This window comes from Toxorhynchites rutilus, chromosome 2 (assembly GCF_029784135.1).
Source record: "Toxorhynchites rutilus septentrionalis strain SRP chromosome 2, ASM2978413v1, whole genome shotgun sequence".
In the NCBI taxonomy this organism is placed as follows: Eukaryota; Metazoa; Arthropoda; class Insecta; order Diptera; family Culicidae; genus Toxorhynchites; species Toxorhynchites rutilus.
In genome coordinates, this window is record NC_073745.1 from 11,183,433 (window position 1) to 11,197,926 (window position 14,494).

Consider the following 14,494-nt stretch of genomic DNA (forward strand, 5'->3'; position numbering starts at 1 on the left):
ATTGGCATTTAAAATTAATTTGATTTTTTAGCATTAGAGTGGTGTTAATGTTTTGTCAGACACATTACACATATGGAAAATTACACTGCAGCCATTTAGGCGTAAGAGTATTCCTTCTGTTTCATTTTTCAGTTAAACCGGACCGCAAGAGATAGTTGATATGATCATTATTGTGTTAGTAATAGCACATCAGCTCGATGTTTTTTGTTGTGAGCAGCAGAACTTATATGGATGAAGCAAGGCCAGGACTCCGACCGTGAATTGATCTCCATCACTGACGATTGTTGCGTGGACGAAGTTATTCTTATTCAAAGACGGTCAATTGAGGACCCTGAGTTTTGAACTGACGATCATATTTGATTAAAAAAATCCTACGCATATGGCCGAATTTCCAAATGACAGAGTTATTGAACTTTTTCATTATTCCGGGACTTGTTTGTCTTAAACTGAGGGCTTCCAGGGCAATTCCAGGGTTGCCAACTATAATTTTGAAAAATCATTTAGCATATTGGGTTCTCCATATGGTCGTGCCGATTTTTGGGGAAATAAAAGCATCATTTTTAGGCAGATTATTCAGTTTCATATTCACAGTTTTGTTCCAAAATATTTCGCCATCTTTCACGCAGCAGAAAAATTCTATCCTCCAAGAATATGTTTGCTTCCTCGTCGAAAAATGTTCGAGATCAATTTTACGCTGTCCGTAGACTCGAAGTTTTCGTCCTTGAGAGATTTTTGCAGGGACCTGAACTATGATAATCTGGTGGTACAATATCCAGTTAGTTTAGCTGGTGAGATAGCATATCTCAGACAGACTCCAAAATACTTATTGCTCAGTCATTTCATGATAGATTGATGAAATTTTTGCATCAATCGATTTCGGCACTCCATAACAATTTTTTATATTAAAAAAATATATATATGTCATGAAACTAACTATCGAACAATTGAATAATCTCAACCTCTATCCTAACGGAAATACCCACTTCTCAAGATTCAACGCCGCATGTGTCAAGATTTACGACACATGCGGCGGGTCCCTAACCGAGACATCAAAAGCAAGCTGCCTGGGTTGAATCGGCATTGAAAATACATGAAAGTAGGGGAAGCTTTTGTTCCTACCGAAATGTGTTCCCTAACAAAGACATTAAAACCAAATCATTATCAAAGTGTTTAACGATGTAACTCTTCAAACAAATCCAAAACCAACAGATAGCCTAACGGAATCCTACGTCAACTAGGCGGTCGTGCCTCGGACACAACCTTCCTGTGACTTTTTTTCATCAGAATTAACTCTTTTCCGAATTCCCCGTACCCCCGTACTTTTCCACTAGGCGAAGCTCTGGACAGTTCGGTGGATTTGCTGTTTTTGGCACATATTTGACCTCATGTGCATTATACCATTCCAGGATGGATTTTGCATAGTGACAAGAGGCCAAATCTGGCCAAAACAATCTTGGAGAGTCGTGGCTTCTTACGAATGGTAGCAACCGCTTCTGGAAACATTCCTTCTCGTAGATATCTTTGTTTGTAGTTCTGGTAGAGACGAAAGATATGAATTTTCGGCCACATCTGCATATGGCCTGTCAAACCATGTACTTTTTGGGGAATTTAGACTGCTTCTTGTTTGGGGGGTTTTTGTTGTGTGCTTTTTGCATTCCATCGTGTATAATCTACAGACATGAATGAGAAAGCGCTGAAGTGAACTTCACACAATTTTGTTTTGTTTGGGGGGTTTTTGTTGTGTGCTTTTTGCACGTGCTCCCGTGGCCGAGTGGTTAGCGTCATAACTAACATGCCGGGTGTTCGGGTTCGATTCCCGTTCTGGTCGGGGGAATTTTTCGTCAAAGAAATTTCCTCCGACTTGCACTGTGATCACGCGTATTCTAGAGCTTGCCACTCAGAATGCATTCAAGGCGTGTTATTTGGCATAGAAATCTCAACTAAGTACTAATAAAAATGACGCAAGTAATACTACGTTGAGACGGCGAAGTTCCTCTAGGAACGTTAGTGCCATTGAAGAAGAAGAAGACTGCTTCATGGTTTGGAAACACTCGGCTACGGCATTCCTTCGCATTGCAGTATAAAAAGCGAGATCCGGAAGCTGTTTGAAGTCTTCGAGAACATAAGTTTCATCGTCCATTATGGTGCATGAACATTTTTGCAAAAACTGGGTGTAGAGCACCTTAGCACGGCTTTCAGTCCATGCCTCTGCTTCACTTTTTGTACATATGATTTTGATTTTCCAACCTTTCGAGCCACATTTCTAACTGAAAGGTTGGGATGTTTCTCAGTAATGGCAACCATCTTTCGGTCCATCTGTCTTGCTTTTCGATTTGTTCCGCTTCCAACCTTCCGATCCACAGTTAAGCGCTGGTCAAACGATTTACACACACTAAACACGGTACTTTTCGGCAGTTTTAGCTTTTTGGCCTGATCGCGTACCGACAGTGTTGGATTTTGCTGCCTTTCGCGCAAAATGCGTTTGCGTTCTTCTACTTGATTCGACGCCATTTTACCTAACTGAAGAAGAATGTAAACATGTTGGACATCGAAATAAAGAGGAGGGTTTCAGCTGTCATGTAAGTAAAATATTTCATTGATTAGTGAAATATTTCATAAACTACACTGAAAGAAAAGTGTCCGAAATTTAACGTGGACAGGCTTTAATAGAGGATCAGGTTCTTCCCAAATGATGACAAGTATCGGGTAATAATATTATATTCTAATGATGACTTTTTTGTGGGAATGGCAAGAAAAATATAGACAAAAGTTCAAGTGAGAGTTTGGACTACGTGTTTTAAGCTTTTTAAAACCTCCTAATTCTCTATGTAATCATTTTCATTCAAAATATAACGTTTTGAAGCTGCATTCGAGCGTACTAATCTGAAAGGTTATCTTTCTTTCACGCCAACTTCAAGCTTTGACAGCATAGGTCTGTGAGACCGAGAAATCAATAATTCGTTCATTTCTCAGAAAACATCAACACTACGACTTTGTGATTCTCTCTAGCTTCGTCATTCGTCGTTCGTCATCGTTTAGCCCATAGCATGTGTTGAGGCGAAGGGGACGTGTGTCACTTTTTCAACACTTTCGTTCTAAGACACCGACGCGATTATAGGAGTAACTTTTTTTTTTGACAAGTAACTTTTTCCTATTTTAGAATATTGTTCAAAATATGTATGAATTGTATAAATTAATGCTACTGGCGTGAAATATTTGTTGAATATAATGCGTAAGATCATTACCGGACTATTCTTATTTGATTTTAGTTCTTGTTGTCACCGGATCATATATTATTCGTCGTTAGATTCATACGTGCAAAAGCAAGATATAAATGTTTGACTTTCGTATTGGCTAAATACAACGGTCACACATATACACACTTGTGAAAGAATTGCACTTGGGTGTGCACTTGTAAACTGCAAACTATAAGCTAATCGGTGGCTTATGGCTATGTTTTACAGCTACAGTTTAGGAGATTTTTTTTTTAATATATGGGCTGAACAATATCGACAAGAAATCAAGTCGCAGGAAATTCCTAGAAATCATTTTATATGATCTTTTTTTACCCCATAAAAAAGGCATTAATTTATTGTTTACCAGGAACACAGAGACAAAGCATATTAGAAATATGCAAACTTCATATTCCAGAACCTTTATCATCTGGTAACTTTAAAGATTCTTCTTTTCGAAGAACTCGACCCGAAAAACACGCTACAACTGCATGAAATGTAAAAAATATGTTTGTCTCGAGCTTACAGTTATGGTATGTTCTGATTCTTATACCAATGAAACCTCGATCGATTAAAACGTTTTCATGTTATATTATAGCTCTTTATACTTTCATGAATTATATTCAGTTGCTTATTTTCAATCAATAACAAGAAAAATCGAATTTCGTTATTTGTGTTGGAGTATCAAAAATTACTCTGTTTTGAGGATTACAACAAGTTTATACAAGTTTGGACCGGAGACCTTTTTTTATTTAGGCTTTTCAAAAATCAGGAAGGTTGGCATCTCTGAGCAGTTCAGCTTATATGAAGATATAAAAATTGCTTGAATCGTGGATAGCCTCGTAAGACGAAGACTTCTATCGTAACGGCGTTCGAGCTCTACCAGTAAGAAGGGAAAGTAATGTAGCTAGCGATGGATGATATTTCGGAAGATTCATTTGCGACTTTTCTTTTGCATTTTCATCAAAAAAATAATAAGAAACGTTCGCGTAAAATTGAAACTTGGGGTGCGTCATTGAATTAAGATTCGCGTCCAACACCGGAGCTATTCATGAGACATTAGGGGTTACTCACCAAGCAAATTCAAACGTTTTATGACCATGAGTTGGATGAGAAAAGAGGCAGGCAGGTATTGAATTAAAGAGACTTTAAACTCTGAGAGTTCATTCGTGTCTGGTAAAAAAAAACGGAATTGGATTCCATATGAACACAAGTCCTACGTCATTTTTCACGTACGAAAAAGTATTGCTCAGGCAACAGCAGAAGAAAATAGTGAGCACAGTTAATTCACATAGTGAACTGTTAGGTGAATCCAAATACTTTGTGTGTGATTCAGTGTGTTGTTCTGGGATGTTTTCGCTGATATTAAAGGGTGTGTCACATCAAATTGCATCACGGAAAAAACTCTGTTGAAATTCGCTCAGTAGACCGATCCTTTTGAAAATTTCAGACAGTAAAATAAAAACTATTAAACAACTTTTGGCATTTTCTTTTTATTCATACTTCGAGCCCAAGTCCGTATGCTCGCACCTTCCTCTTTACCCCGTCCATAAGGTTCTGTACAACGTCAGGTTGTAGTTTTTTTTTTAACAGAAATCCATTTTCTCTTGAAGTCCGCCTCCGATTTGACAACTTTTGGGTTCTTCCGGAGGGCCTGCTTCATAATCGCCCAATATTTCTCTATTGGGCGAAGCTCCGGCGCGTTGGGCGGGTTCATTTCCTTTGGCACGAAGGTGACCCCGTTGGCTTCGTACCACTCCAACACGTCCTTTGAATAGTGGCACGAAGCGAGATCCGGCCAGAAGATGGTCGGGCCCTCGCGCTGCTTCAATAGTGGTAGTAAGCACTTCTGTAGGCAGTCCTTAAGGTAAACCTGCCCGTTTACCGTGCCGGTCATCACGAAGGGGGCGCTCCGCTTTCTGCAAGAGCAGATCGCTTGCCACACCATGTACTTTTTGGCAAACTTGGATAGTTTCTGCTTGCGAATCTCCTCCGGAACGCTGAATTTGTCCTCTGCGGAGAAGAACAACAGGCCCGGCAGCTGACGAAAGTCCGCTTTGACGTAGGTTTCGTCGTCCATTACCAGGCAATGCGGCTTCGTCAGCATTTCGATGTACAGTTTCCGGGCTCGCGTCTTCCCCACCATGTTTTGCCTTTCGTCGCGGTTAGGAGCCTTCTGAACCTTGTATGTACGCAGGCCCTCCCGCTGCTTGGTCCGCTGGACGAATGAACTTGACAAATTCAGCTTATTGGCGACATCCCGGACCGAACTTCTCGGATCACGTCTAAACTGCTTAACTACGCGCTTGTGATCTTTTTCACTGACGGAGCATCCATTTTTGCCGTTCTTCACCTTCCGGTCGATGGTTAGGTTCTCGAAGTATCGTTTTAGTACTCTGCTGACCGTGGATTGGACGATTCCCAGCATCTTACCGATGTCCCGATGTGACAACTCCGGATTCTCGAAATGAGTGCACAGGATTAATTCACGACGCTCTTTTTCGTTCGACGACATTTTTCCAAATTTACGAAAAATTGACAGTGAAGCATGGCCAACGTGATCTATACACTCTTATCTGATTATAAGCGAAAGCTGAAGATATAATTCCTAAAAATTAAATTTCTACAGCGTTTTTTCTGTGATGCAATTTGATGTGACACACCCTTTAGTCCTCTCCATTGTCACACGATCTGACCAAGCAACAATTCAGCTTCGAAAGCGTGTTTATAGAATGATTCATAGAATGAATGATGATTTTGCCGTTAAAATTACGCTAATCAAAATTCGAATTTGAACCGTGACAGGAATTTGCCGAAAGCAACACATAACAAAATGTTATCACCCAAAAACAAGTAGACTAATCGTCGACGGTAACAAACAAGGTCGATGTTCCGTTCATCCACGTTTAGCTTATCACCCACATTGGATGGAAACCGAGTATTGACGCTCAATCGTCTTAAGTGTCGAATGATTATCCCACAGTCGGTAGCTTGTTGTTTGTATCAAGAATTTCGAATTCAGTCGAACCGTACGCGCACATGGTCACTAGTAATTGGTAACACGTTCAGAGATCATGAACACATGTAGCGTTTGGTTTGAACACAAAGAACTTACAGTGCGATTACATAACCACAAAGAAATTATCTTGAGGAAAAAAAGATCTGAGTTAAAACTCAAAGAAATGGAATGCAGACCAAAAAAATGGTTTCGAGTGTCAATACTTAAAATACATTATGATTGATGAGTATAATCGTTCTTTACACAATAGCTCATCTTCTCACAACAAAACTAACTCATTATTACAAAACGGCGATACTCTTCGAATATTTAAGGTATGCAAACCAAAACAGCATAGATTCGCGGTTGCATTCTGCCAAGTATTCCGCATCACCAAGCTCTCTATCGGATTAACCTTCATATCTCTCAAACACCGAACCCCGCCAGCTCTTCCCTAAGGGTTCACCCACCTCGAGGGACACGAATCCAATCAGCACGAGAATTCAAAACATCGCCGCTGCCGCCGCCGTCGTTTCAAAAATAGAATCTTAATTCAATGTTTATGTTTTCGTTCAGTTCCGACCGTGTTGAGTTGAGTTGAGTGACAATTTCGTCAAAGAAGCGGCAAATGGCAATTGCTCCACCTTCTTCGTCCGCGCGCCCCCTTTGGAATGTGAAAACGAGTATCGGATGCTAATGGTGGCATGCAGGGAGAGAAGAATAGAGAGGTGTATCGCATAGTGTGGATTCAAAATGTTGTTTTCAACGCAAATTGCCTACGGTCAATGTCAGCGTGATCCACGCCAAGGGTTTAGAGTGTAACGTTTATAAATACGACCCACTTGTCAACAAGTGTGTGATTCGCGCGTGATGTGATCGCGAGCCGATCGGACGGCCTGAATCTGGTTTGTGACAGACAGACAGGTAGGGATCTCGAATCACGCCGTGTTGTATACCACCGGAAACCACAGCCAATTACAAACCCTACCAAGGTGGCGGAAAATTGAACGCTAATGGCGTGTAATCGATATTTGCCAGATGTTACCCAATATCTAGATAATGATATCGATAACGGATACCTACCAGTAATGACATCAGCGTCGAAGGAGAGCCTGTTCGGAGTCGTTGGCGGCAATATCGTCACAAAGTAGTGCACTCGCCGAAGTGATTATTTTTAACTACAAATCGACAAAAATAGCAACAATTTGAGATGTGCAACAACAGCTAAAAGATTATTGGGTGCCTTTGTGCCTGTTCGAGATAAACGCACGCATCAATGGTCGTAAAGATTATTACTCAATCCTGGCACCATGCTGTCTCAATGCAGTGACTCAAACAGTCCCGCTCTGACTAACTTTGTCGGGAAATTCAATGATTGGCGCTGTAAATTGTTCTCAGCCGCAGTCGCATCCTCTTATGGTGGGTACTCTCGTCAGTTTATTGAAAACACTCTTACGAATTGGACGCTCAATATAGAAGACTTTAACACGGTCAAATTCATCATCCCAATTGTGGTAAACGTGTGGACGAATAAAACTCAGATTAAAATAGATCGGCCTCCGGTGTTTACTCCGCGGGATGTTGTCCATGAACAACATACAAAGGCTGGTCAACTAATGACCCACTTTGTGTCACCGCTGCTTCACTAACAGGAACAGATGGAAATAGTGGAAGTGATTCGAGGGTCACGCGTTGGCTGCCATGCCTAAACCTTCTTCCGCAGGCCGGATGCAATGACCCTTTGCCGGCGGTGCAGTTTTTTTCTGTTTGGTCAGTGAAAATACGGTTACGTAGGTTTGTTGTGCATCGCCTAAAATGGCAAAATCGCCGATTCGAGCGAGTGCTGAGTAAGACAGGCTAACTTTGTGTTTGTGTGTGTGTGTCAGTTTATCGGCTAGCAATACTTTTGTTTGCAAGCAAATCAACGTCCAAAGCGAAATCCGCTGCGCGCTCACTATAAATAAATAACATGTGCATTGGGGCGCAAGCCGAGTGAATAGCCTTGCGAAAACTGACCGATGTAACTGGAGGAAGTGGCGATTTACCTGATCTTGTTTTGTGTTAACGTTGACCCACAGACACACAGAAAAAAAATGAAGACCATACGGTAGTGCCTGGGAGTCATAGATCACGGCTGAGCAGAATACACAAAAAGTTTGTCTGTGCGTGCGTGATTGCAAACAAATACGGTACAGATCCGAATTTTTCGGAATAGGACAACAAAACAAGTTCAATTCAAAACCTTCGTGAATGTGTTGAATCATCCCCACGAGCGTTAACTGAGTAATGGAAATCACAGATGAATAGACGAGAAGTTGTGATGACCAATTACAAATGCCGACAACATGTTTGAAATTCAGTGAAGTCCACGGTCATGGAAAATTTTCCGTGGTGTTATCTACGACGAAATGGAAAATAGTGAAATTGGTAATGATTAAGTTCAAGCCTGGTCAAACAGGCATCAACCTTCAACCTTCCGCATAATACCTTAAAACCTAAGACAAGACCACATAGTTGGCTTTTCCTTATTCTTTCCGTCTTTTAGTAGCCCTAGAGAAAATAGTTGAGTTATCAAATTTTATAAAATTTTATGAACGATTATATTGGTGGATGACCATACCTTAGCAATAAAAATTAGTTTATTTTTCGAAATGAAATAGCACATTCAACACAAGTTACAGATAGATTAAAAATTCATCGCTCCTGTTTTGATGCACTGAAAACATGAAATGGCACCCAAAATTAATTTTTGGCATATGTTTTGTCATCCCGATTTATGAAATTAAGTGAGCCTAAAAATAACAAAAAATGTCATGACTCTCATATACTGGTATGGCACTTGAATAATATAAATGGTATAGCAATATATGAACAATATGAGCGAGCGAAGCAATAGGAATTGCAAATAAGCACGCATCAAAGCTTTTCGCATATTTTGCCACATACACGACCCAGAAAGAAAAGGATATAGATTCACCCTTTGTTCTCCTTTCTACTCTTAGAAAACATTTTCCAATTTTATTTTATGATGAGGTGTAATATTATCACACATTTATGCAACTGCACCAGTGTCTATGTGGCCTTGGTTCGATCCCCGTTGACATCGATTTGTCTTTTTTTTTTGACTACATTCCCAAAAGAGATGAATATAGAAAAAAGAAAGAGATGTCTGCTTCCATACATACAAACATTTTGAAGCTTTTGAAACAGATGCTTTTATTGGCTGATTTGATTCTTCAAGACATGAAAACGCATTTTTTCTGCCGAAGATGAAACGTTTCCTGCCAATGCTAGTTTGGGTGTAGAATGAAGGGAGCAGGAAAATATCTCCATATAACCAAATTGTCAGTGTTTTGACTCTGCTGGAAATTCGGTAGACGGCTTTTTCATTTATTTTTGAACAATTGCAATTTCGTTATTTTGTTAATAACTTGTGGTGATTTCCCAATAGAAGACGTTACGTCAACACACCTCCGGTTTTTGGTTTCTTTCTTTGTTGCTAGTTCTGAACTTTAAATTTCATCTGCATCTAGCCTCCAAAAGACCAATAGAGCAATTCCACGCCAAATTAGCCGAAAAATAGCCGATTTTGTTGCGATTTCTTTAAACTTTATACAATCAGATGACCCATTCTAATGACAATTTAATTTACTGATACGCCCTATGCCAATGCCTTTTTAAAAAAATCGTAAATTGAAACCCAGATGTCTGGAACTAGGACTGGGCGATCTTGGATCGATTTTTTTTCCGTTACGATTTCCGATTTTTTGGATCGATTCTTTGTACCCAAAAAAAAATCGTGAAGATCAGGTTTTTTTTAATGTTAGATTTTATTTTCAGTTCAAATTGATTTTTTAGAAATTTTTTTGAGTGTTGATTTTAATATCACCATCTGTTAAATTTTATAAACATAGTACAGGTAAACTTTGATATAACGTACATTTTACTTTCAAAATTGTACGTTGTATCGAAGCATAATAAAGTACTCACAAACGTAGTCTATAATACATTATTGTGTTGCTGTTTTAGTACAGTTAATGAATAATTTCAATCAGAAGACGAAGCCAGCCTTTCTCATGATGTTTCCCTTCGTACTGTTGATTAAAGCTTGATTCATTTAGAATCCGGAATCACAAAACCAGCTGTATTTCGGGATTGATTGAAGGTACAAAACTTGTTTTAGCATCACAATACAGATAATTCATTGTTCTATCAGAAAAAAAATATTGAAAATTTTTTTCCTTTACACTTTGGAAATGTGTACGTTATATCGAGGTAAAATGTACGTTATATCGAGTGACGTTATATCGAGGGTACGTTATAACGAGGGTACGTTGTATCGAAGTTTCCCTGTATCAACAATTGGCTCGCTTCCGAGGATGTCAGATTAGTGGTAGTGAATATAATTGAAGCAGCTGTGTATGTTTGGTCTAGGATTAGGTAATCTTGGATCGTTATTTAGAAGAACGTTTTTCTTCGATTTTTTAGATCTAAGACAAACTTTTTGTAAAACTGTTTTTGAGTATACATCGAATCTAATCTCACCAAAGACCGCCTGACAAATTTTATAATCATAATGGCAACGTTTGGCTTGCAACCAAATTCAGTTTGATAATTCCGTACAAATTCTGACAGGATCAGAACTAGCGACAATCTACTGCAACCAGTGACTCCTACGATCACTGCACTGGAAGGAAAAACGCTTTTTCTCTCGGTGAAGATAATCACAATGATAAAAAATCTAAGGAAAGTAAGGTGGAGGTTTATTCTTTGGAATAATATTGTTCAATGTGTATGATTGATTTCATGCTATCACAAAATTGATACCAGTTGTTGAGTTTCTAATGAAGCTTTTTATTTTATTTATATACTTAAAAGATTCCATAGTGGTACAAGATGAATGCCGTAGATAACACTTTTTTCTGAGATCTATAGGATGTAGAATCATGTATTTTTTTATGTTCAAAGAAAAGACGATACTCATATAGAATCAGTAGATAAATTAGAAAAAACGCTTTCGAACGAAATGAAAAACGAAAATCGATTTGTCAAGATCCATCTTTTTATAATGATCCCTCAACCTCTCCTGGAACCATCCAAAATATAAATGAATAAAAAGTATAGTATAAAAAATATATTTTTATGTTTTTGATTTTATGATTATTATATACCTCCTATATTAATAAATTTCCTTCTAAAAATCTTATTCAATTTGAACGAGAAAAATGTCACCCTGGGCCCCCAGGAATTAAACTCATATGTAGTAGACGGGGCGACGAACGTGTTAATTCCATACCAATCATACACCATATACCCTACTGAAATGTCCAATGTTAGACCGCACGAATTGTTGCCATAGCTTATCGGGAGCACGGAAACGCAACTTAGAGCATTAGATGAAAGGATGAGAATAGTTTGAGAAGCGGATAATTTAGACGCAAATATGCCTAATTCGCACTGAAATGCATATAAAAAAATGCTTCGAAAAAAAAACTAAATGGACGATAATTTCGTCAAATATGCTTGTTTTCATATACCACAAAAAAAAACCACACAAGAACAGAAAACCGCACAAAAACAGATTTTCTTGTATAGCCAATTATCGTCTCATCTCCTCAGATCCAATAGTAAACACTTATTTTGAAAAGGACAGAAGTAAATGTAGAAAACTTCCAGATGAAGTAATATTTCTATTGAAGAAAACAATTGTTGAATCAGGAATAAATGATGATGAATCTGATGACAGTTATGATGTAGAAGAGAAGAAAAAGAAGTTCTTTTTTAATTTGTATTTTTATATGAACTGAGTTGTTTTAATTTGCAATCTGAAAAAAACGTTTATATTCATAGCAGAATTTGTTTGTTTTGAAGGGTCGTCCATAAACTATGTGATCTTTTTTGAATATGGAGGACCCCCCAGTGGCTTTGCTTATGCCCAAAGATCACAAAATAATATGAAAAAGTATGTAAAAAATACTACGGAGGGAGGGTGCCATAAAATTCCAAAAAATTTAATCACGTGCTTTATCGACGGTCCCAAATAAAAAATGGATGCCAGATTCGTGTTCAGCATCCAGAAATTATGTAAATAATTTGTTTTTTTCCGCATTTAACGACTTTGTTTTTTGCTTGGCCACCCATTGTATGAAGTCGCTCCACTGTGCACCGGTGGCTCGCACTAGACTGCCTCACCGTTATTGTGTCATTGTGTAGCATGAACAACAAACGAATGCCACTGTGGAAAATGCCTTCTGCAAGATCATATTTGAACAAACGAAAGTGAATTCCTCAGAAAATCGTTCAATCGGTAAACGCTGTCTGAAATGGAATCTATTCCGATAAAGTGAAAAGCATTAAGCGCAGCCTCAAGATGGAGAGGAGCATGAATTACAACGCCGGCGTGAACGTGTTAATAGCGTTCAAGAAACCCAAATGTTCAATAATTTTTTTTTCAATCTTTGGTCAAAACTTGTATTCTTTGTCTGTTTTTTATAATCAAGTGGTTTCTACATCACAATATATAATTTATATCAAAACACATTTTTGTGTTTTATTAGATTTTGCTATTTGTTAGGTTACGCGCATAGTTATTTTAAACTGAATTTATTAGCCAATAAAATTGAACAAAATTAAATGGAATTGAAGGTAAATGGTAGCTAATAAATTAGTCTACCATCTGGTACAAAAACATTACCATATGGTTGCTTTCCAAAGGCATGAAAAATTATTGAATTTGCTGTTCGATTTTTCGAACAGCTGTCCGTTAATGAGTTGATACGTGCAAAATTTGCTCAAAAACCGAATTCGAATAAAATAGTTACACAAAGTCAAGGTATCTGATTATGTTTCTATCATCGGATAGTTTGGATAGATGTCGTATTCTATCGATAAAGTCACCCATTGCTTTCATTTCACGCATATCACATTTTGCCATGTGTGTAGTGTTGGAAATCCCGGTTCGGCTTTCGACGTGGGTTAGCCGTAATTAGCTGACGATACGGGGACCCGATAGCGTGTTTATTAGCAATTGGATGATAATCAGAACCTAGCTCGGATGAGCTTGACAAATACCATCACTACTGACAAGGGCGACAGATCCACCCGCTTCAACACAGTCTGAAAGTATCTCTGCGAAAATTCCAATTTCAATGGATTTGAAAATATTGCACGCTCTAATGCATCTATGTTTCTACTTTTTATTGAACCGTACCACTCCTTTGATATATTTCACCTTTATAACGAACCGGTGTTTGAGTGGCAGCGGTTATTTATGATTATTTTAGCATCATTATCTATCTCTGGAAGATATCGCGATGTTATTGAATGTTGCATTTGAGGTCGTACTGAGGGCAGATTATGCAGCCAATCCGCAGTCTTTTTTGCATAGTTTCCTATTAAAAATGCACGTCGATAGTAGTTCACCAATCGTATTTTTATTGCAGAATCGTATTAAAAATTCTTCTAATTGGATCCAAACTTAAAATATGCCAACCCATCAAACGTAGCGAATCGGATTGAATATATTATTATTGCTTTGTTGCCTCAAACCCCGGGCTATCCTCAAGCCTTGAACAGTACAGAGTATGACACACTTCGTTTGGGTTGTCAAGAAAAAAGGTACATAACAGTGTAAAGCCAGAACAGTGACCCAATGACTCATGCGTTATAACGATCGGCTGAACTCAATCACCGGATACGATGGCAAAATAGTGCAGCCAACTGATGGAAGACAACACACGAGTGGTTCGGTGTGTATCAACACCGAAAGTGGTCACAGGAAAGCGCTCCGAATGTGTGGCGGAGGTAAACAGAGAATTTTTCTCCATAATGTGAACTACCATTATTGCACTTCGCTTTTCGTTTCCTCTTCAGAAAATTGAGACGTAAACAGAACGGGAAGAAGGCTTAAAGAAAGTGTGTGTGTGTGGCTAATATTATTTTGCGGTGGGGCAGAATTTTCCTTGCAAACAAGCGCTTCCCATAGCACTCTATCGATTGAAAATTGATAAGGAAGTATCTAATTGTGCGTTGGTTGTTTTTCTCTCTCCCTTTCCTCTCCGTTGCAGACAGACATGAAGGTCTAAGCCGCCTATACCAGTTTCACATGGGACTGGTGCATTAGAACTAGTTCAGCTAGCGCGAAAGCAACATATACTGCAAACCAAACCAGATCGATACCCGGCCCCAGGATGGTGTTATCATACTACAGGTAAGTGCACCGAATAACCGCCGCTGCAGCTGCAGTGCAGTGATTTGTTTCGCA

General features: G+C 38.8%; 1 protein-coding gene across 8 annotated transcripts in view; it reads left to right on the top strand.

Moving 5' to 3' along the window:
* Positions 1-14,494, top strand: part of LOC129764758 (microtubule-associated serine/threonine-protein kinase 3) — a 41,019-nt gene that overhangs the window by 14,188 nt on the left and 12,337 nt on the right. For 4 of the 8 annotated variants that reach the window (XM_055764218.1, XM_055764226.1, XM_055764225.1 and 1 more), the window contains exon 2: positions 14,298-14,440. The gene's annotated coding sequence lies outside the window, so the exon portion shown is untranslated. The other 4 variants (XM_055764219.1, XM_055764220.1, XM_055764223.1 and 1 more) reach the window with 4 other exon arrangements.